We start from the raw sequence: 21,469 nt of genomic DNA, 5'->3' as shown, positions 1-21,469 counted from the left end.
CTCGCATATTTGCAATCAAACGCCAGAATTTTGTCCATCTCCTAGTTATCATACTCCTTAGTTATCGGTCATCCCGCAGATTTCAAAACTCGGTCAACTTCTTCCATGACAACAACACTGTTGTTTGCCGTTTGAGAAGACGTTACAATGTCTGGTTCAATGAAAATATTTTACCTAAATCAGCAATTTCCTCATCGTTTGATTCATTTTCAGAGTCGGAGAAAGTCAGCATGGCATGATTGTCCTCCAGAAAGTGGAGAGCAGTACACTAGCGACACTTTTGCAGTTGTTCATGATATCTTTCAAAAAAGCAGCGGTAGAACACATTACCTACACATACTGGGCAGCTCATGTTATAGACAGAAGCATGCTACATGGCAGACCAATCTGAACTCATCTCTCGGCATGTCCAGCCCATCCATTATCTCAGCCAATCATGGCTAGCGGGAAGGTTCCACACTTCTTCCATGGTTAAACCAACTAGGCTTGTAATTTAACAATTATATTCGTATTTACAGATGTCATACACATTTATTATTAAGGCACATGAAAGTTCACATGTTCGAGAAGACATTTCTGACAAAGAAATGTTTTTTTAATGAAAAATAAATGTTTAAGTTCAAATGCCTCCCCTGTGAAGGAGTGACGCGCGACATACTCCTAGTTTCCTGAAACGAATCAGATATTAGCAACCCATGCTAGTGTAACCGATGTGAAATGGCTAGCTAGTTAGCGGTGGTGCGCGCTAATAGCGTTTCAATTGGCGACGTCACTCGCTCTGAGACCTTGATGTAGTAGTTCCCCTTGCTCTGCAAGGGCCGTGGCTTTTGTGGTGTAATGGGTACCGATGCTTCGAGGGTGGCTGTTGTTGATGTGTGCAGAGAGTCCCTGGTTCGAGCCCAGGAGAGGGACGGAAGCTATACTGTTACACTAGTTGTTGCATCTCTATCTCCCCTCTTTCGAAATTCCTTATAGACATTTCCATCTCTGTCGCATGTGCGGTGCACTTTTGACAACAGTGTTTTCCTGCTAATTGTATTATGGAACAAAAAATACTGCCTTGTGTGCTTTGCTTATAATGTGAAGAAATAATAGTTTAGCAACATTTTAAGCTAAACGTTCTGATTGTTTGTATGAGCCTCTAGCTTTTACATGTATTTTTTTTTGGGGGGGGGGGTGGCCTACGCCTACTGATTGTATGTGTTTGGTAGCTGTCCCAGTGTCAGTTTGGAATAGGCTATTTCTTTCTCGCCCAGAATGAAAACCAATAGAATATGCCAACTTTTCTACTATGGAGGATAGTAGATTGACATAGGCTAGTGATTGTGCTGTTTGTTACTCGTCTTGTTGGCGGAGGAAAAGTAAACAAGGACTGTTACTCTATCATCTTCAAATTGTGTGATCGGGATTCGGTAAGAAGGACGCACGCCGTTGCGTCCTCGAGTTGCGTGATCTGTTGAGATGAATAACCATCATCTAAATGTGATTTCTGTCATTCTGAGCGCCGTGGGTGCACGCCCTAATCAGGGTACGCACCCAATGCATGTGGGTCTGATAAATGCCTTAAATCTCTGGTAAATTAAAATGCTGCCGACCATGCTCCTAACGGAAACCCTGGTTTGCTTGTGCATGTGTGTTTGTGTGTTTGTATGCTTGCGCGTGTACTTGTATGTACGTGTGCATGCTTGCATGCGTGCGACAGTGGCTGTAACTGTGGCTGTAACTGTGGCTGAAACTGTGGCTGGAACTGTGGCTGGCCTGGCAGCAGTGTCTCTGGACTCCAGTGGAGAGGATGGCAGAAGTGTGTGTTTAGTCACTTAACAAGCTGCTCATTTGTGACTCACACAAGGACACCCCCTGCTTGTTATCCCTTAACGTGCGTGCCCGTGCGTGCGCACGTTTTTATGTGTCAGTGGTATAGCAGGCCATTGATAGACAATACATGCCCATCCAGCCTGTCTGGTCTAGAAGGACACACTGTGCCTATTTATCCCCAGGATTCTAATGGCAATTCAGGGATCTGTATCATCTATCGTATAGGTAGGCTCCTGCAATAACCCTAATGACTAGTTGAAGGAATCAAATGATTAATTACTGAACAAATGAATGAATGAAACAGGTAATTTAACGACTATGAGAAAGTGTGTTTTATAATGATGGTGTATCAAGTGTCTCAGAGTAGGTGTTCTTACTTAGGATCAGTTTTGTCTTTTGGATCCCAATAACAAACGGTCACATGGGCAAGGAAGACCTGATCTGTGGACTAGTACAAGTCTGATAGTGAGAATATGTTGAGTGTGATGATCAAGATGGTATCTGATTCCTCTTCTTTGCAAAGAGAGCATCTCAAAGTGCACTGGGCCATGGGAGCAACAATGGATAAGGTTTCTGCCATCGTCACACTGCCGTGACTTTTCCTCAGGTGATCTGGTGCTCAGGCGTCAATACACACGCGCGCACACACACACACACGCACACACGCACACACAAATGCATGCACATCCCTCGTTCGAAACATCTCTCCCTCGTGCCTCTCCGTTTTGGAGCAGTGTGCCCAGCCCATCCCCCATTCTCATCTTTCCCCTTCTGTCTTTCAACCAGTAGGCCTCCCCACAGATGACTCACTTTGTGCCAACATGTGTGTGTCGGTTTATGCTCTTAACTCAAAGGCTGCATTTACACAGGCAGCCAAATTTTGATATTTGTTTCACTAATTGGTGTTTTGACCAATCAGATCAGCTCTGAAAAAGAGCTGTGAAAATAATCAAATGTTATTGGTGAAAAGCCAAATTAATGGAAAAAAGCCACATCGATTTATAGATCGCAATGTTTTATCTGTCCCATTATGGCTTCTGTGAGCGCACGGGCAAGGCCATCTCCATTTTGAAGTAGTCCATTTTCTTCTTCTACTACTTCTATGAGTTGGTAAACAAACTGAAAAGATCCATACTGCCACCTGGAGTGTGTTGTTTGAACAGGTATAAAGCCACGGTTGGTGATTTACTGCCACCTGCAGTTATGGAATGTTTGCTCACAAGTATAATTAATTAGATAATTCCTCCTGATGACCTGAATGGAATTATGTGATCCATACGTAACCCATAGGAAGTCCCCAGTTGACAACTGCAAAATTGTGAAAGTCCGCAATGGATTTCGTGGCCCATGTTAAAACAGGATTTTGGGCACTAGAGTCCTCTATACATCTCTATGGCTTAACTGCATCTGTGTGTGGAAGTGCAAAGTGTCTTTGTGTGAGTGTGTTTTTTGTTGTTGTTGTTGTGGTGAGTGTGTGTGTGTGTGTGTGTGTGTGTGTGTGTGTGTGTGTGTGTGTGTGTGTGTGTGTGTGTGTGTGTGTGTGTGTGTGTGTGTGTGTGTGTGTGTGTGTGAGTGAGAGTATGAATGTAAGCACAGTGCTCTGAACACGTATGTCTGAATTATACTGTGTGTCCTTGAACCACGTCAGCAGCACGTTTGCCAAGTATCTATTCACACGCTGCAGTATTTGGATAATGGATTCATCCGGAAGATTAAAACATTTTTTCTCGCATTTTGCAGTCAGTGTCTGCATCCCAAATGGCACGCTTTTCCCTACATAGTGTACTACTTTTCACCAGGGCCCATAGGGAATAGGGTACCGTTTAGGACACAGACAGTCAGTAAGCCAGTTATGCATGAGCCCATTCCATGGTTAGGGGGGCTGCACATCACGATCACACAATTAAACAGATCATTCAGAGCTTTGATGATCAAGCTAATGAGCTCTGGAACTCTCATTAAAATTACTTTGGCTACTCTGGCCTGAATCACCTCGGCTACACAGGCCTTGCTGAGTGACTGACTGACTGACTGACTGGCTGACTGGCTGACTGGCTGGAAGATGGCTCATCTCCACAAAATAGTGAGAAACAATGAACTAATAGTAAAACCTCAATATACCCTTGGTTCTTTCTATCATTGTATGAACCCAGTGAGAGGATGCCTCAGATGATGCCATGCCTCACATAACAGTAATAACACATCAATGTAGCATTATGTCTATTGGTAGATACTTTCTCCCTTGTAAGGTACTGTATAACATATTGGGTTAGCATTAGTGATGGGGGGGGGAAAAGTTACTTTTATTTTTGACAATATACACTACCGTTTGGGGTCACTTAGAAATGCCCTTGTTTTTGAAAGAAAATCAAAAATAAAATCTATTTAGCATGAAGAAACAACCTGTCATTCATCACAAACGTTGTGAACATCTGGGTTTTCCCTCTTCGCAATGCAGAAAGACTGCATTTAATCAGTGGACACCACTCGTTTTCATTACAACACACCTGTCATAACTGTTTCCTTTACTAAAGTAGAGGTTTATTATTAGTATTGCTAAAGGTACTGCATAGGTGTAAACATACATTTCTTTAGCAAGTGATAGCACTTGTGTAGCCTAAGAAAGTAGCAGAAATGTGCAGAAAGTAGTTTTGAATGCATTTCATTGAAGGGAAACGGTCTTGAACATTTTTGGGAACATAGTGATATATTCGTATATACTGTACAATGAGGAAAAGGATTACTTTCCCCTTAAGAGGCATTAGAAATACAAAATACTTGTCTTCTCCCATTTTTTAACCATTGCCCCCACCCACAAGGTGTATAAACAACAACAACATAAGAATAAAATAAGAATAGAAACAAAAAACATCAATCAATCAACTCAAATTAGCAGGACAGTATGCAAGTGTGTGTGCATGGACTTTGCAGATGTATTTATCACCTGTGCAGCACATAGTATTTGTTTCTCCTCCTATTGCCTGCCCCAGCTGCAGCCTCAGGTGGGTCAGGACAAGGTTCAGCCCCCTCCTATTGCCTGCCCCTTACAACATTAACAATGTCTACACGTTATTTCTGATCAATTTGATGTTATTTTAATGGATCAAAAAAACATGCTTTTCTTTCAAAAACAAGGACATTTCTAAGTGACCCCAAAAGGTAGTGTATATCGTGGCGTGTTGACAATATCGCAATATCATTTTTGCACTAGGTGGCTGTACCTGCACCAAAACTCCAGTATTTGTCCTTCATCGTTTGTTCTCCATCTTCTCTTTAAATAGGGAGGCCATTTGTTTTTAGCACTTTTATTTCCATGACTCATCAAAACAAGTTTCATCATGTCTCTCTCTTGTCCCTCTGCAGCAGACATATATGGTGAGCAATTTGTTTGGAACATCGAATCGCAATGAAATCACTGTATCCAATCGCAATACATTTATCCTGAGTGACGCAGCGGTCTAAGGCACAGCATCGCAGTGCTAGGGGCATCACTACAGACCCGGGTTCGATCCCGGGCTGTATCACGACCGGCCGTGATCAGGAGTCCCACAGGGCGGCGCACCATTGGCCCAGTGTCATCAGTGTTAGGGGAGGGTTTGGCCGGGGTAGACCGTCATTGTAAATAAGATTTTGGTTTTAACTGACTTGCCTTTTTAAATAAAGGTAAAAAAAATACATATAGAATAGTGAGAATCGCAATACACATCATATTGGCTCCTAAGTATCTTAATAATATCATATTGTAAGGTCCCTGGCAATTCTCAGCCCTAGTTAACATATGGCTAATGTGGCTTATAATTAACAGTGTGGCTAGCATGTGACTAATATGGCTAACAACTAACAGAGTAGCATTCATGTGGCTAAAAACTATTATGTAGCTAATGTGGCTAATATCTATCATGTGGCTAATAACTATAATTTGGCTAATGTGCCTAATAACTCATGTTGCTAATGTGGCTAATAACTATCATGTGGTAATGTGGCTAATAACTATCATGTGGCTAATGTGGCTTATAAATAACAATGTGGCCAATAGCTAACAATGTGGCCAATAGCTAACAATGTGGCTAATAGCAAAACATGTGGCTAATGTGGCTTATAATTAACAGTGTGGCTAGCATGTGACTAATATGGCTAACAACTAACAGAGTAGCAAGCATGTGGCTAAAAACTATTATGTAGCTAATGTGGCTAATATCTATCATGTGGCTAATAACTATAATTTGGCTAATGTGCCTAATAACTCATGTTGCTAATGTGGCTAATAACTATCATGTGGTAATGTGGCTAATAACTATCATGTGGCTAATGTGGCTTATAAATAACAATGTGGCCAATAGCTAACAATGTGGCCAATAGCTAACAATGTGGCCAATAGCTAACAATGTGGCCAATAGCTAACAATGTGGCCAATAGCTAACAATGTGGCTAATAGCTAACAATGTGGCTAATAGCAAAACATGTGGCTAATGTGGCTTATAATTAACAGTGTGGCTAGCATGTGACTAATATGCTAACAATGTGGCATGTGGCTAAAAACTAGCTAATGTGGCTATATCTATCATGTGGCTAATAACTATAATTTGGCAATGTGCCTAATAACTCATGTTGCTAATGTGGCTAATAACTATCATGTGGTAATGTGGCTAATAACTATCATGTGGCTAATGTGGCTTATAAAACAATGTGGCCAATAGCTAACAATGTGGCTAATAGCTAACAATGTGGCTAATAGCAAAACATGTGGCTAATAGCTAACAATGTGGCTAATAGCTAACAATGTGGCTAATAGCAAAACATGTGGCTAACATGTGGCTAATGTGGCTAACAGTATACATTATAGAACTAATGGTTGCTACATTCACAGTGTAATGTTTCTGCTGGTTGAAGATAGACATCATGGTCCATGTTAAAGATCACCTCTGCTTGTAATAACGTTGTTGTTTCCCCTCAGAGAATGACACTGACAGACACTTCATAGCTTCACCTATCCCCTCACTGCTGCACACACACACACACACACGTATGCAACTGTCTCTCTCACACGCACACGCACACACACACACATTCACACACACAAACACACACACACACACACACTGCCCTCTGTGGTCAGTGTGTGTATAGCTGCTGGTGTGTAGACTATAAAATGATATGATGCTGTTGCTGGGTTACAGTGCATTAATAAACATTGTATTCAGAGAGAAACAGAGAGACAGTTATCTTTCTGAGTGGGGGAAGGGGAAGATTCAAAGGCAATGTGTCTCTCTCTTTGTCAGTAGTCATAATGGTTTGATCAGAGATCGAAGGTTATATGCACACAAAATAATCTGCACACACATACACACACACACACACACACACACACACTTTCACTCATGTAAACATGTGCATGCACACTACACGTACTGTACACCCTTGTACAAATGCAGTTGTTGTTTCTCCGGTGGATGTTGCCCTCAAGCTTAGCATAAAATGTTACTCCTCAATGAAAGTTTTTCCGCTACTTTTGTATACCTTTTAGCCAGTAGTTCTGAGCCAGTAGGTCCCCGAAAAGTGAGTACTACGTCACGTATGTGCAAATGTGTGCACCACGTCATTGCTGTCTCTCTCACTCTACTGTGTGTGCATCTTGCTAGCGGTCACTCTAATGGCGAGGGGCTGAAGCTCATTGGTTGAACTCGAATTGCTAGGGGGCTGTCCCATGTGGGGGAAAATGTAGTGTAGGGAAAATAGCACAGCTTCCAGGAAACAGTCGCTTTCAAACGAGGGATTTCGTGGCTAATTGAGGTAAGCCAGATTATGCATGTATGAACTACACATTGACACATCGAGCCCAAAGCAGGAGGTTAAATGTAACTAAATGGAATCGAAAATGGAATCGAAGTAATCCCCGAAAAGTAATTATTTATCAGTAGAGGGCCATAAACAGAAATGCTGTATACTCCAAGAAAGTTTAAATCTTTACCATTCTGGTATTTCAAAAAATAAATGGCTGAGGTGTAGTCACCTTTCGAGGACACAAGCTCAAGTACACAGTACAAATATGATAGAAATATGAAAATATGAAATATTTTATATAATTTATTTCCTATTCAATTAAACTGTATGAATAAGGCTTGAAATGATTTATATGCGTTCTAAATATAGTACAATCAAATTATAAAACAGCTTACTATGAGACTTCACTTTCCTTATAACTGTAGAATACATATTTGTATGTTTAGTGTCAGAGAAAAGGTCTCTCTTGATCAAAACGTCTGCCACCATCGCTGTGAACGTCTCACAGAGCTCTATCTCTATCGTGGCTTCCTGAACTCGTTACAAAATTGCCCTTCGTCTCATATTAATCTCGTCCGTCTTTAAAATCGCTGAATTGTTTATGGCTATAAATCGATATCTGAATATGCTACAGTGATGAAACCACTCTCTCCTGCTGCGCTACGATGTAAGGATGGCAGGCATGTGCTTTGTCAGTGGCTGTGTCGTAGGGGGTTGAGCAAGGAGTTGATGGACTGTCGGAAGAGCGAATTCAATGGTAGGAGGAACATCCCAGCTTCAAGTAGTTTCAGATATCACATCCCACGTTCACGTTACACAGTCTCAAAATCAGTTTATAAGCGAAAACATCTACGACGTTAAAAATACGAAGTACTAGAAAAAGTTCCGTAGCTTGTCTTTAATTAGATATATTGGCCTAGCTATTTTGTTAGCAAGAAATATGTAAGAAATATGTAAAATATGTCGTTGTTGTGTCCAAAATAGCACAATTATACAATATGCATATACACACAAGCACACGTGTGCGCACGGCCACGCGCACACACACACACACACACGTACGTACACACACACACACACACACACACACACACACACACACAGGATGATGCTGTGAGGAAGCACTGTGTGCTGGCTTCCCTTAACCCTCTGGCTGGCCTAAACTGCTATGACTGATACATAGAGACAGACAGGAGAGAGAGGGAGGGAGAGGAGAGCGAACGGTGGAGCGAAAGAAGAAGAGTCGGGGAGAGAAAGAGAGTCATGATGACTGCTTCATCATTGTTACAAAACCAGAGCTGCAGTAGACCTGTGAAATCACACTCATTGGTGACAATGGTGACACACTTCAGTTTATATTTGTAAATGACGAAAAGGGTTGTTATTTTGTGGGATTTGTTTACCATAAATATATTGACTGGTTAATTGTGCAAATAATGCACTTATGTTTCAAGGTTTAATGTCACATGCACAAGTACAGTGGAATGCCTTTCCTGCAAGCTCTAAGCCCAACAATGCAGTATTCAATAACAATGTAATACTAAAAATAACATAAGGTAGAACAAAAACATACGAGAAATAGAAATAAGAAGAACACGAGAAAGTAAGTAGGCTACAGTGCATTCGGAAAGTATTCAGACCCCTTGACTTTTTCCACATTTTGTTACGTTACAGCGTTATTCTAAAATTGATTAAATTGTTTTTTTCCCTCATCAATCTACACTCAATACTCCATAATGACAAAGCAAAAACAGGTTTTTAGAAATGATTGCTAATTTATTTAAAAAAAAACCTTTACTCAGTACTTTGTTGAAGCACCTTTGGCAGCGATTACAGCCTTGAGTCCTCTTGAGTATGACACTACAAGCTTAGCACACCTTTCTTCTCTGCAGGTCCTCTCAAGCTCTGTCAGGTTGGATGGGGAGTGTCGCTGCACAGATATTTTCAGGTCTCTCCAGAGATGTTCCATCAGGTTCATGTCCGGGCTCTGTCTGGGCCACTCAAGGACATTCAGAGACTTCACCCCCAGTCTGAGGTCCTGAGTGCTCTGGAGCAGGTTTTCATCAAGAATCTCTCTGCACTTTTCCCTTTTCATCTTTCCCTCGATCCTGACGAGCCTCCCAGTCGCTACAGCTGAAAAACATCCCCACAGCATGATGCTGTCACCACCATGCTTCACCGTAGGGATGGTGCCAGGTTTCCTCAAGACGTGACGCTTGGCATTCAGGCCAAAGAGTTCAATCTTGTTTTCATCAGACCAGAAAATCTTGTTTCTCATGGTCTGAGAATCCTTTAGGTGCTTTTTGGCCAACTCCAAGCGGGCTGTCATGTGCCTTTTACTGAGGAGTGGCTTCCGTCTGGCCACTCTACCATAAAGGCCTGATTGGTGGAGTGCTGCAGAGATGGTTGTCCTTCTGGAAGGTTCTCCCATCTCCACAGAGGAACTCTGGAGCTCTGTCAGAGTGACCATCGAGTTCTTGGTCACCTCCCTGACCAAGGCCTTTCTCCCCTGATTAATCAGTTTGGCCGGGCAGCCAGCTCTAGGAAGAGTCTTAAGAATGATGGAGGCCACTGTGTTCTTGGGCACCTTCAATGCTGCAGAAATGGTTTGGTACCCTTGCCCAGATCTGTGCCTCGACATAATCCTGTCTTGGAGCTCTACGGACACTTCCTTCAACCTCATGGCTTGGTTTTTGCTCTGTCATGCACTGCCAACTGTGAGACCTTTGCAGACAGGTGTGCCTTTCTAAATCATATCCAATCAATTGAATTTTCCACAGGTGGACTCCAATCAAGTTGTAGAAACATCTCAAGGATGATCAATGGAAACAGGATGCACCTGAGCTCAATTTCAAGTCTCATAGCAAAGGGTCTGAATACGGATGGGGCCACAGTGTCTCAATGACCCCTCCTGTCTCAGCCTCCAGTATTTATGCTGCAGTAGTTTATGTGTCGGGGGGCTAGGGTCAGTTTGTTATATCTGGAGTACTTCTCCTGTCCTATTCGGTGTCCTGTGTGAATCTAAGTGTGCGTTCTCTAATTCTCTCCTCTCTTTCTTTCTATCTCTCTCTCGGAGGACCTGAGCCCTAGGACCATGCCCCAGGACTACCTGACATGATGACTCCTTGCTGTCCCCAGTCCACCTGGCCGTGCTGCTGCTCCAGTTTCAACTTCCACCTGACCGTGCTGCTGCTCCAGTTTCAACTGTTCTGCCTTATTATTATTCGACCATGCTGGTCATTTATGAACATTTGAACATCTTGGCCATGTTCTGTTATAATCTCCACCCGGCACAGCCAGAAGAGGACTGGCCACCCCACATAGCCTGGTTCCTCTCTAGATTTCTTCCTAGGTTTTGGCCTTTCTAGGGAGTTTTTCCTAGCCACCGTGCTTCTACACCTGCATTGCTTGCTGTTTGGGGTTTTAGGCTGGGTTTCTGTACAGCACTTTGAGATATCAGCTGATGTACGAAGGGCTATATAAATAAATTTGATTTGATTTGACTTATGTAAATAAGGTATTTCTGTTTTTTATTTGTAATACATTTGCAAAAGTGTCTGTAATCCTGTTTTCGTTTCGTCATTATGGCATATTGTGTGTAGATTGATGAGGACATTTTTTTTATTGCTAATTTTAGAATTAGGCTGTAACATAACCAAATGTGGAAAAGGTCAAAAGGGGTCTGAATACTTTCCCGAATGCACTGTACATACAGGGTCAGTTCCAATGCCATATGTACAATGTGCAGGGAGCGATAGAGGTAGATATGTATAGGGGTAAGGTGACTAGGCATCAGGATATATGATAAACGGGAGTAGCAGCGGCATATAGGATGTTTGTATGTGAGTGGGTGTGTGGAGTCAGTTCAAATGTGTGTGCATATTATGTGTGTGTGTGAGCAAATGACGAAGTGAGTGTTTTCAGTGCGTGTGTTGGAGTGTCAGTGTGCGTGAGTGTGTAGGGCCCTGTGAGTGTGTAGGGCCCTGTGAGTGTGTAGGGCCCTGTGAGTGTGTAGGGCCCTGTGAGTGTGCGTAGAGACAGTGCAAAAATACAAATAAAATACAAGTCTGTGTAGACATTTTGTTAGCTATTAGTTAGCTATTTAGCAGCCTTGTGGCTTAGGGATAGAAGCTGTAAAGATCTGCAAGGTGCACGTAACACCTTGGACCAGAGCTAGTTCTGTCCCTCCTCTGCTAATGACACGACGCGCGGCTTTAAGGGTTGTGTGTAAGTTGAACGCAGTAGCGGTGCATGGAGCATGCAGCTGGGTTGTTTGTTGTTTCGTTGTCTCTGTGGAGGTAGAGTCATCCCGGCCGTACAGTGATATTAAACAGGCGTGATGTCACGAAGTGAGACACCGTGTGAGCCTGGCCCTCCGACACACGCACAGATGTGCTGTACCACGCACGCTCCTTGTGTCCCCCACTCACCACTCACCACTCTCAGGTGATCGTGTGATACATCCTCTTTTTGTTCTCAAAGATGGTGGATAAATGAAGAGTTCACTCGGGCCATTTGCAATTGAAAAAGATGGTCAGTCCGGGCTGCTTAACGGGGAGACTCTCCTATAGACACAAATGCAATAGCAGCTGGGTCTGGTCTCCTTAGTTCATTGTATTTCTTTGAACCAGAGAAACACTGTGGCCCTGTCCAACGATACCCCCGGACAGGGCCAAACAGGCAGGATATAACCCCACCCACTTTGCCCACTTTTCCAAAGCACAGCCCCCACACCACTAGAGGGATATCTTCAACCACCAACTTACCATCCTGAGACAAGGCCGAGTATAGCCCACAAAGATCTCCACCACGGCACAACCCAAGGGGGGGGGGCGCCAACCCGGACAGGAAGATCACGTCAGTGACTCAACCCACTTAAGTGACGCACCCCTCCTAGAGACGGCATGGAAGAGCACCAGTAAACCAGTGACTCAGCCCCTGTAATAGAGTTAGAGGCAGAGAGAGGGGAACCGGCCAGGCAGAGACAGCAATGGAGGGTCATTGCTCCAGTGCCTTTCCGTTCACCTTGACACTCCTGGGCCAGACTCCACTTAATCATAGGACCTACTGAAGAGATGAGTCTTCAATAAAGACTTAAAGGTTGATACTGAGTCTGCGTTTCTCACATGGGTAGGCAGACCATTCCATAAAAATGGAGTTCTATAGGAGAAAGCCCTGCCTCCAGCTGTTTGCTTAAAAATTATACTGACAGTCATGTTTTATTTTACCTTTATTTAACAAGGCAAGTCAGTTAAGAACAAATTCTTATTTTCAATGACGGCCTAGGAACAGTGGGTTAACTGCCAGTTCAGGGGTATAACGACAGATTTGTACCTTGTCAGCTCGGGGATTTGAACTTGCAACCTTCCGGTTACTAGTCCAACGCTCTAACCACTAGGCTAGGCCTGCGTCTTGTGACCATAGCATACATGTAGGTATGTACTGCAGGACCAAATTGGAAAGATAGGTAGGAGCAAGTCCATGTAATGCTTTGTAGATTAGCAGTAAAACCTTGAAATCAGCCCTTGCCTTAACAGGAAGCCAGTGTAGAGAGGCTAGCATTGGAATAATATGATCACATTTTTTGGTTCTAGTCAAGATTCTAGCAGCCGTGTTTAGCACTAACTAAAGTTAATTTAGTGCTTAATCCGGGTAGCCATAAAGTAGAGCATTGCAGTAGTCTAACCTAGAAGTGACAAAAGCATGGATACATTTTTATGCATAATTTTTGGACAGAAAGTTTTAGATTTTTGCAATGTTACGTAGATGGAAAAAAGCTGTCTGTGAAACAGTCTTGATCTCAAATCAAAATCAAATCAAAATCAAATCAAATTTTATTTGTCACATACACATGGTTAGCAGATGTTAATGCGAGTGTAGCGAAATGCTTGTGCTTCTAGTTCCGACAATGCAGTAATAACCAACAAGTAATCTAACTAACAATTCCAAAACTACTGTCTTATACACAGTGTAAGGGGATAAAGAATATGTACATAAGGATATATGAATGAGTGATGGTACAGAGGAGCATAGGCAAGATACAGTAGATGGTATCGAGTACAGTATATACATATGAGATGAGTATGTAAACAAGTGGCATAGTTAAAGTGGCTAGTGATACATGTATTACATAAGGATGCAGTCGATGATATAGAGTACAGTATATACGTATGCATATGAGATGAATAATGTAGGGTAAGTAACATTATATAAGGTAGCATTGTTTAAAGTGGCTAGTGATATATTTACATTTCCCATCAATTCCCATTATTAAAGTGGCTGGAGTTGAGTCAGTGTCAGTGTCAGTGTGGCAGCAGCCACTCAATGTTAGTGGTGGCTGTTTAACAGTCTGATGGCCTTGAGATAGAAGCTGTTTTTCAGTCTCTCGGTCCCAGCTTTGATGCACCTGTACTGACCTCGCCTTCTGGATGATAGCGGGGTGAACAGGCAGTGGCTCGGGTGGTTGATGTCCTTGATGATCTTTATGGCCTTCCTGTAACATCGGGTGGTGTAGGTGTCCTGGAGGGCAGGTAGTTTGCCCCCGGTGATGCGTTGTGCAGACCTCACTACCCTCTGGAGAGCCTTACGGTTGTGGGCGGAGCAGTTGCCGTACCAGGCGGTGATACAGCCCGCCAGGATGCTCTCGATTGTGCATCTGTAGAAGTTTGTGAGTGCTTTTGGTGACAAGCCGAATTTCTTCAGCCTCCTGAGGTTGAAGAGGCGCTGCTGCACCTTCTTCACGATGCTGTCTGTGTGAGTGGACCAATTCAGTTTGTCTGTGATGTGTATGCCGAGGAATTTAAAACTTGCTACCCTCTCCACTACTGTTCCATCGATGTGGATAGGGGGGTGTTCCCTCTGCTGTTTCCTGAAGTCCACAATCATCTCCTTAGTTTTGTTGACGTTGAGTGTGAGGTTATTTTCCTGACACCACACTCCGGGGGCTGTTCGTCAAAATAGAGATCAGGGTCCAGAGTAATGCTGAGGTCCTTCACAGTTTTATTTGAGACGACTGTACCACTATCAAGATTAATTGTCAGATTCAACAGAAGATCTCTTTATTTCTTGGGACCTAGAACAAGCATCTCTGTTTTGTCTGAGTTTAAAAGTAGAACATTTGCAGCCATCCAGTTCCTCATGTCTGAAACACAGGCTTCCAGGGAGGGCAATTATGGGGCTTCACCATGTTCCATTGAAATGTACAGCTGTGAGTCATCCGCATAGCAGTGAAAGTTAGCATTGTGTTTCCGAATGACATCACCAAGAGGTAAAATATATAGTGAAAACAATAGTCGTCCTAAAACGGAGCTTTGAGGAACACCAAATTTTACAGTTGATTTGTCAGAGGACAAACCATCCACAGAGACAAACTGATATCTTTCCGACAAATAAGATCTAAACCATGCCGGAACTTGTCCGTGTAGACCAATTTGGGTTTTCAATCTCTCCAAAAGAATGTGGTGATCGATGGTATCAAAAGCAGCACTAAGGTCTAGGAGCACGAGGACAGATGCAGAGCATTGGTCTGACGCCATTAAAAGGTAATTTACCACCTTCACAAGTGGCCTATAAGATTCAATATAGGCCAATATTTCTTTACATTTTCTGGGGCAGGTTTGGGCTTTTTCAAGAGAGGCTTTATTACTGACACTTTTAGTGAGTTTGGTACACATCCGGTGGATAGAGAGCCGTTTATTATGTTCAACATAGGAGGGCCAAGCACAGGAAGTAGCTCTTTCAGATGTTTAGTTGGAATAGGGTCCAGTATGCAGCTTGAAGGTTTAGAGACCATGATTTTTTTCATCAATTTGTCAAGAGATATAGTACTAAAAAACTTGAGTGTCTCCATTGATCCTAGGTCCTGGCAGAGTTGTGCAGACTCGGGACAACTGAGCTTTGGAGGAATACGCAGATTTAAAGAGGAGTCTGTAATTTGCTTTCTAATGAGCATGATCTTTTCCTCAAAGACGTTCATGAATTTATCACTGCTGAAGTGTAAGCCATCCTCTCATGGGGAATGCTGCTTTTTAGTTAGCTTTGTGACAGTATCAAAAATACATTTGGGATTGTTCTTATTTTCCACAATTATGTTGGAAAAATAGGATGATGGAGCAGCAGTGAGGGCTCTTCGATACTGCACGGTACTGTCTTTCCAAGCTAGTCGGAAGACTTCCAGTTTGGTGTAGCTCCATATTCGTTCCAATTTTTCTGGAAGCTTGCTTCAGAGCTCTGGTATTTTCTGTACACCATGGAGCTAGCTTCTTATGAAACAGTTTTTTTTTGGTTTTTAGGGGTGCGACGGCATCTAGGGTATTACGCAAGGTTAAATTGAGTTCCTCAGTTAGGTGGTTAACTGATTTTTGTACTCTGACGTCCTTGGGTAGGCGCAGGGAGTCTGGAAGGGCGTCGAGGAATCTTTGGGTTGTCAGAGAATTTATAGCACGGCTTTTGATGATCCTTGGTTGGGGTCTGAGCAGATTAGTTGTTGTGATTGCAAACGTAATAAAATGGTGGTCCGATAGTCCAGGATTATGAGGAAAAACATTAAGATTCACAACATTTATTCCACGAGACAAAACGAGGTCCAGAGTATGACTGTGACAGTGAGTAGGTCCAGAGACATGTTGGACAAAACCCACTGAGCCGATGATGGCTCCGAAAGCCTTTTGGAGTGGGTCTGTGGACTTTTCCATGTGAATATTAAAGTCACCAAAAATTACAATATTATCTGCCATAACTACAAGGTCCGATGGGAACTCAGTGAGGAACGCTGTATATGGCCCAGGAGGCCTGTAAACAGTAGCTATAAAAAGTGATTGAGTAGGCTGCATAGATTTCATGACCAGAAGCTCAAAAGACAGTTTTTTTTGTAAATTGACATTTGCTATCATAAATGTTAGCAACACCTCCGCCTTTGAGGGATGCGCGGGGGATATGGTCACTAGTGTAACCAGGAGGAGAGGCCTCATTAAACACTGTAATTTCATCAGGCTTAAGCCATGTTTCAGTCAGGCCAATCACATCAAGATTATGATCAGTGATTAGTTCATTGACTGTAACTGCCTTGGAAGTGAGGGATCTAACATTAAGTAGCCCTATTTTGAGATGTGAGGTATCATGATCTCTTTCAGTAATGGCAGGAATGGAGGAGGTCTTAATTCCAGTGAGATTGCTAAATCGAACACCGCCATGTTTAGTTTTGCCCAACCCAGGTCGAGGCACAGACACGGTCTCAATGGGGATAGCTGAGCTGACTACACTGACTGTGCTAGTGGCAGACTCCAATCAGCTAGCAGGCTGGCAAATAGCCTGCTGCCTGGCCTGCACCCTATCTCATTGTGGAGCTAGGGGAGTTAGAGCCCTGTCTATGTTCGTAGATAAGATGAGAGCACCCTTCCAGCTAGGATGGAGTCCGTCACTCCTCAACAGGCCAGGCTTGGTCTTAAAAGAGGGCCAATTATCTACAAATTCTATCTTTTGGGAGGGGCAGAAAATAGTTTTCAACCAGCGATTGAGTTGTGAGACTGCTGTCGAGCTCATCACTCCCCTTAACTGGGAGGGGGCCAGAGACAATTACTCGATGCCGACACATCTTTCTAGCTGATTTTTACACACTCAAGCTATGTTGTGCTTGGTGACCTCTCATTGTTTCATCTTAGCATCGTTGGCACCGACGTGGATAACAATATCCCTATACTCTCTACACTCGCCATGAAATCACCTGTGTTAAAGAAATGACCAATACAATGAGTTTGAAATGTAATAAAGGCTTAACATGCCGATCGATCGACTGGAACCTAATTCTTTCTCAACATTGCAATGTCACACTGTATTGGCTACATCCCTCCGTCAATCCCATATCAGCGCACTCCAATCAAACAAAACACTGCTTCGTTTAGTTCATGGACACTTTCACTGAGAACCAAACCTAAGCAAACAGGCCATAACCGGGGAGAGACCTATGTGAACTTGTCCAATAAGAAATGCTAATTTTCATTTTCCGTTGCCAAACGTTACGCTACGATTTGCCCTGATGAATAGGACCCATGACTTCTTCACGATGAGATTTAGCCGCCACGTGTGTCGTTCTGCGAGCTGTGTCTGCGGTGTTCATAGACTGGTTACTTCAATAATTTTGTATCTTCTCTATAGTTCATAGTTACCGCAATCACCTCGACTAACCGGTGCCCCCGGTTAGCACATTGACTCTGTACTGGTAACCCCTGTATATAGCCTCGCTATTGTTATTTTACTGCTGCTCTTGAATTATTATTCAATATTTTTTTTTAATGTATTTTCTTAAAACTGCATTATTGGTTAAGGGTTTGTAAGTAAGCATTTCACTGTGAGGTCTATTCGGCGCATGCGACAAATACAATTTGATTTGATTTGACATGGCCAGTGATGCTATGGCCTGTGATGCTATGTAAAACTCTCTGTACATGGTTCAGTGGGTTGGGTTTAGCATCCCCCTTCATTATATGAGGAGAGCTCTTTCTCTCTGAGTCTCATGGACTGTGTTATTGCCTTCAGACACGAGAGAGAGGAAAGGGGGGATACCTAGTCAGCTGCACAACTGGATGCATTCAACTGAAATGTGTCTTCCGCATTTAACCCTACCCTTCTGAGCATTCCCCCTGTGGCAGGCTTGAGACAGGGCAGCACAGGTTACATGAGGAACGTGTGTATGTGTGTGTGAGTGTGTGTGTATGTGTGTGTGAGTGTGCCTGCGTGTTGTCGGTGTGCACGTGTGTGGAAGTGTTTAACTGTTTTGACAGGACCGTGTGTCCATCTGTGCGTGTGTGTGTGTGTGTGTGTGTGTGTGTATGCTTGCTGTGCATGCTTGCTGTGCGTGCGTGCGTGTGTGCATGGGGGGGTGGCTGCGGTAACTTATAAGAATGTTCTGTTAGTATCTGTGTTTTGTATGTATGAGAGGAGTGCATACTGTACAGCTCTTTACAGCACAAATAAGCACTGCCATTAGTCAGAGATATTTATGGCCTACCCCACAGGCCTCACTATCCCCTCTCTCTCTCTCTCTGTCTCTCTGTCTCTCTCTCTCTCTCTCTTGCTCTGCACCTATCTCTCTATCTCTGCCTCTCTCTCACTATCCCACTCTGCCCCTATTTCTCTATCTCTGCCTCTCTCTCTCTGTCCCGCTCTGCCTCTATCTCTCTATCTCTGCCTCTCTCTCTCTGTCCCGCTCTGCCCCTATCTCTCTATCTCTGCCTCTCTCTCTCTGTCCCGCTCTGCCACTCTCAATAGAATGGCAGTGGTAGGCCGAAAGCCCCGCTCAACCTTTTACAGTGGTAACAAAGGGGCCCATGTCTCTTTCACTGGGCTAAGTGCTTCACTCAATCGGCAGTAAACTGTTGGTAAAACGAGCCCTGCAGCCTAGAATGCTCTGTATGGTGTCTACAGAGCACTGGGATTAAGGACTCGGGAGTCGGGAGTGAGAGAGAGAGAGAGAGAGAGAGAGAGAGTGAGAGAGAGAGAGAGAGAGAGAGAGAGAGAGAGAGAGAGAGAGAATGGAGTCAGAGGTCCAGCATGTGAAGAGTTAAATGGCTTTGTTTAACGTTCCCTCTCTGAACACTGCCTCTGGCCAGCAGGACCCCTGATTTTAGAATAGGTAACAATAGATATGATATGGGTCGGTAGAAAGCAGCGGATGGAACCAAGCTAGCTAGCACACGATTTGGTTATGGCTTTGAAAACAGCGAAAGACAGACAGACAGGCAGGCAGACAGACAGACTCTATGCTGTGTCCACACTGTATAAACTGCATGCTGGGTGTTAAGGTGGCTGCTGTGCCTCGTCTATAATGGAGGGAGGGAGGGAGGGAGGGAGGGAGGGAGGGAGGGAGGGAGGGAGGGAGGGAGGGAGGGAGGGAGGGAGGGAGGGAGGGAGGGAGGGAGGGAGTCCCAGCCCAGCCCTCTCACCTGTCACACGCTGGAGACTCACATCTCCCTCACTAGCTTTAAGCGCCAGCTGTCAGAGCAGCTTACAGATCACTGCACCTGTACATAGCCCATCTGTAAACAGCCCATCTATCTACCTACCTCATCCCCATACTGGTATTTATTTATTTATTATTTTGCTCATTTGCACCCCAGTATCTCTACCTGCACATTCATCTTCTGCCGATCTACCATTCCATTGTTTAAATGCTATATTGTAATTACTTCGCCACCATGGCCTATTTATTTCCTTAACTTACCTCATTTGCACACACTGTATATAGACTTTCTGTATTATTGACTGTATGTTTTGTTTATTCCATGTGTAACTGTTGTTGTATGTGTCGAATTGCTCCGCTTTATCTTGGCCAGGTCGCAGTTGCAAATGGGAACTTGTTCTCAACTACCGTACCTGGTTAAATAAAGGTGAAATAAAATAAATAAAATAAAACATGTCTCTGGGGCCGACCTGGGAGTGTCCTGAACAGCTGAGTCACACTTTGGCCCCACTCATGGCTGCTGAGTGGAGAAACTGGATGCATTCAACTGAAATGTGTCTTCCGCATTTAACCCTACCTCTCTGAGCATTCCCCTGTGGCAGGCTTGAGACAGGGCAACACCGGCTGCGTGAGGAACGTGTTTGTGTGTGTGTGCCTGCGTGCTGCCGGTGTGGCCGGAACGGAGCAAATGGAGTGGCGTCAAACACCTGGAAACCGTGACACCATTCCACTGATTCCGTTCCAGACATTACCATGAGCCCGTTCTCCCCAATTAAGGTGCCACCAACCTCCTGGGCTGTATACAAACACACTCACTCAGTCACTACTCTGATGCTGACATACCTGTCTCAGCCAGCATCTGTCGCTCCCTATCCTGTCCTTCCTGTCTACAGTACCTACCACAGCAAGACACTCACCATGGTGCCTCCAAGTTATCCCGTCTATGCGGACCTCGTAAACTGTGTTTTGTACTTCCTGGGTCACATTGGATGGGCCCGCGCCTGAGTGTCTGTTTTCGACCTGTGTCATGTCGGGTCATTGTTGAGATGGGATGAGTTGATTGGTTCGAATCTGATGAAGTCAGAGCTCTGTCTGTTGTTCCCGACTGAATACAGCCGCTTTGAGGTGGTGGCCAGGGCTTTGTCCCAAAACGTACCTCAAACGTGCCCCTGTGGGCCCCGGGTCAAAAGTTAGGACGGGATGCCATTTGGGACGCAGGCCCAGGGGGATTCTAGAATGAAACCATGCTCCGGGTTGGAAGATTTGAGTTGCTTCATTCCGCCAGGTAGCAGCCAGGCCTGATGGTGGGGTTGTGGTGGTCAGCTGTCTGGACAGTGCTGCAGCGGGCCGAGGGAAACACTTTGTACGACGTTGATCAACTGGATGAACTGTATCCCTCTGTGTGTGTGTGTGTGTGTGTGTGTGTGTGTGTGTGTGTGTGTGTGTGTGTGTGTGTGTGTGTGTGTGTGTGTGTGCGCCTGCCTGCGTGTGTGTGTGTTGGTATGTGTGTGTGTGTGTCCGTTTGCGTGCGTGCGTGCGTGCGTGCGTGCGTTTGTGTGTTTGTCTACCTGCGTGTGTGTGTGTTTGTGTACCTGTGTGTGTGTGTGTTGTGTGTGTGTGTGTGTGTGTGTGTGTGTGTGTGTGTGTGTGTGTGTGTGTGTGTGTGTGTGTGTGTGTGTGTGTGTGTGTGTGTGTGTGTGTGTGTGTGTGTGTGTGTGTGTGCGTGCGTGTCCAGGTGTTCCCTTCATTGCAGCCATCACGGTTATTGGCGTTTACGTAACAGTGAGAGAATTTACAGTTTTCTATCCCTTTTGCCTCTCTCCAGTGAATGCATTCCAGAAACAGAGAAATGACCTAAACGGATTGTGTGTGTTTAGCTTGTGTGTACTGTGTGGGTATTAGGCTTGGGCGATATAC

At 44.1% G+C, this 21,469-nt stretch overlaps 2 protein-coding genes across 17 annotated transcripts in view; both read left to right on the top strand.

Moving 5' to 3' along the window:
- Window positions 1-21,469, top strand: part of LOC112244872 (nuclear pore complex protein DDB_G0274915) — a 710,200-nt gene that overhangs the window by 459,342 nt on the left and 229,389 nt on the right. The window lies entirely within an intron of this gene.
- Window positions 1-21,469, top strand: part of LOC112244799 (voltage-dependent L-type calcium channel subunit alpha-1D-like) — a 118,593-nt gene that overhangs the window by 26,160 nt on the left and 70,964 nt on the right. The gene's annotated exons all lie outside the window — the stretch shown is intronic.

This window comes from Oncorhynchus tshawytscha, linkage group LG02, assembly GCF_018296145.1.
Source record: "Oncorhynchus tshawytscha isolate Ot180627B linkage group LG02, Otsh_v2.0, whole genome shotgun sequence".
Classification (NCBI taxonomy): Eukaryota; Metazoa; Chordata; class Actinopteri; order Salmoniformes; family Salmonidae; genus Oncorhynchus; species Oncorhynchus tshawytscha.
This window is presented reverse-complemented; position numbering and strand designations above follow the sequence as displayed.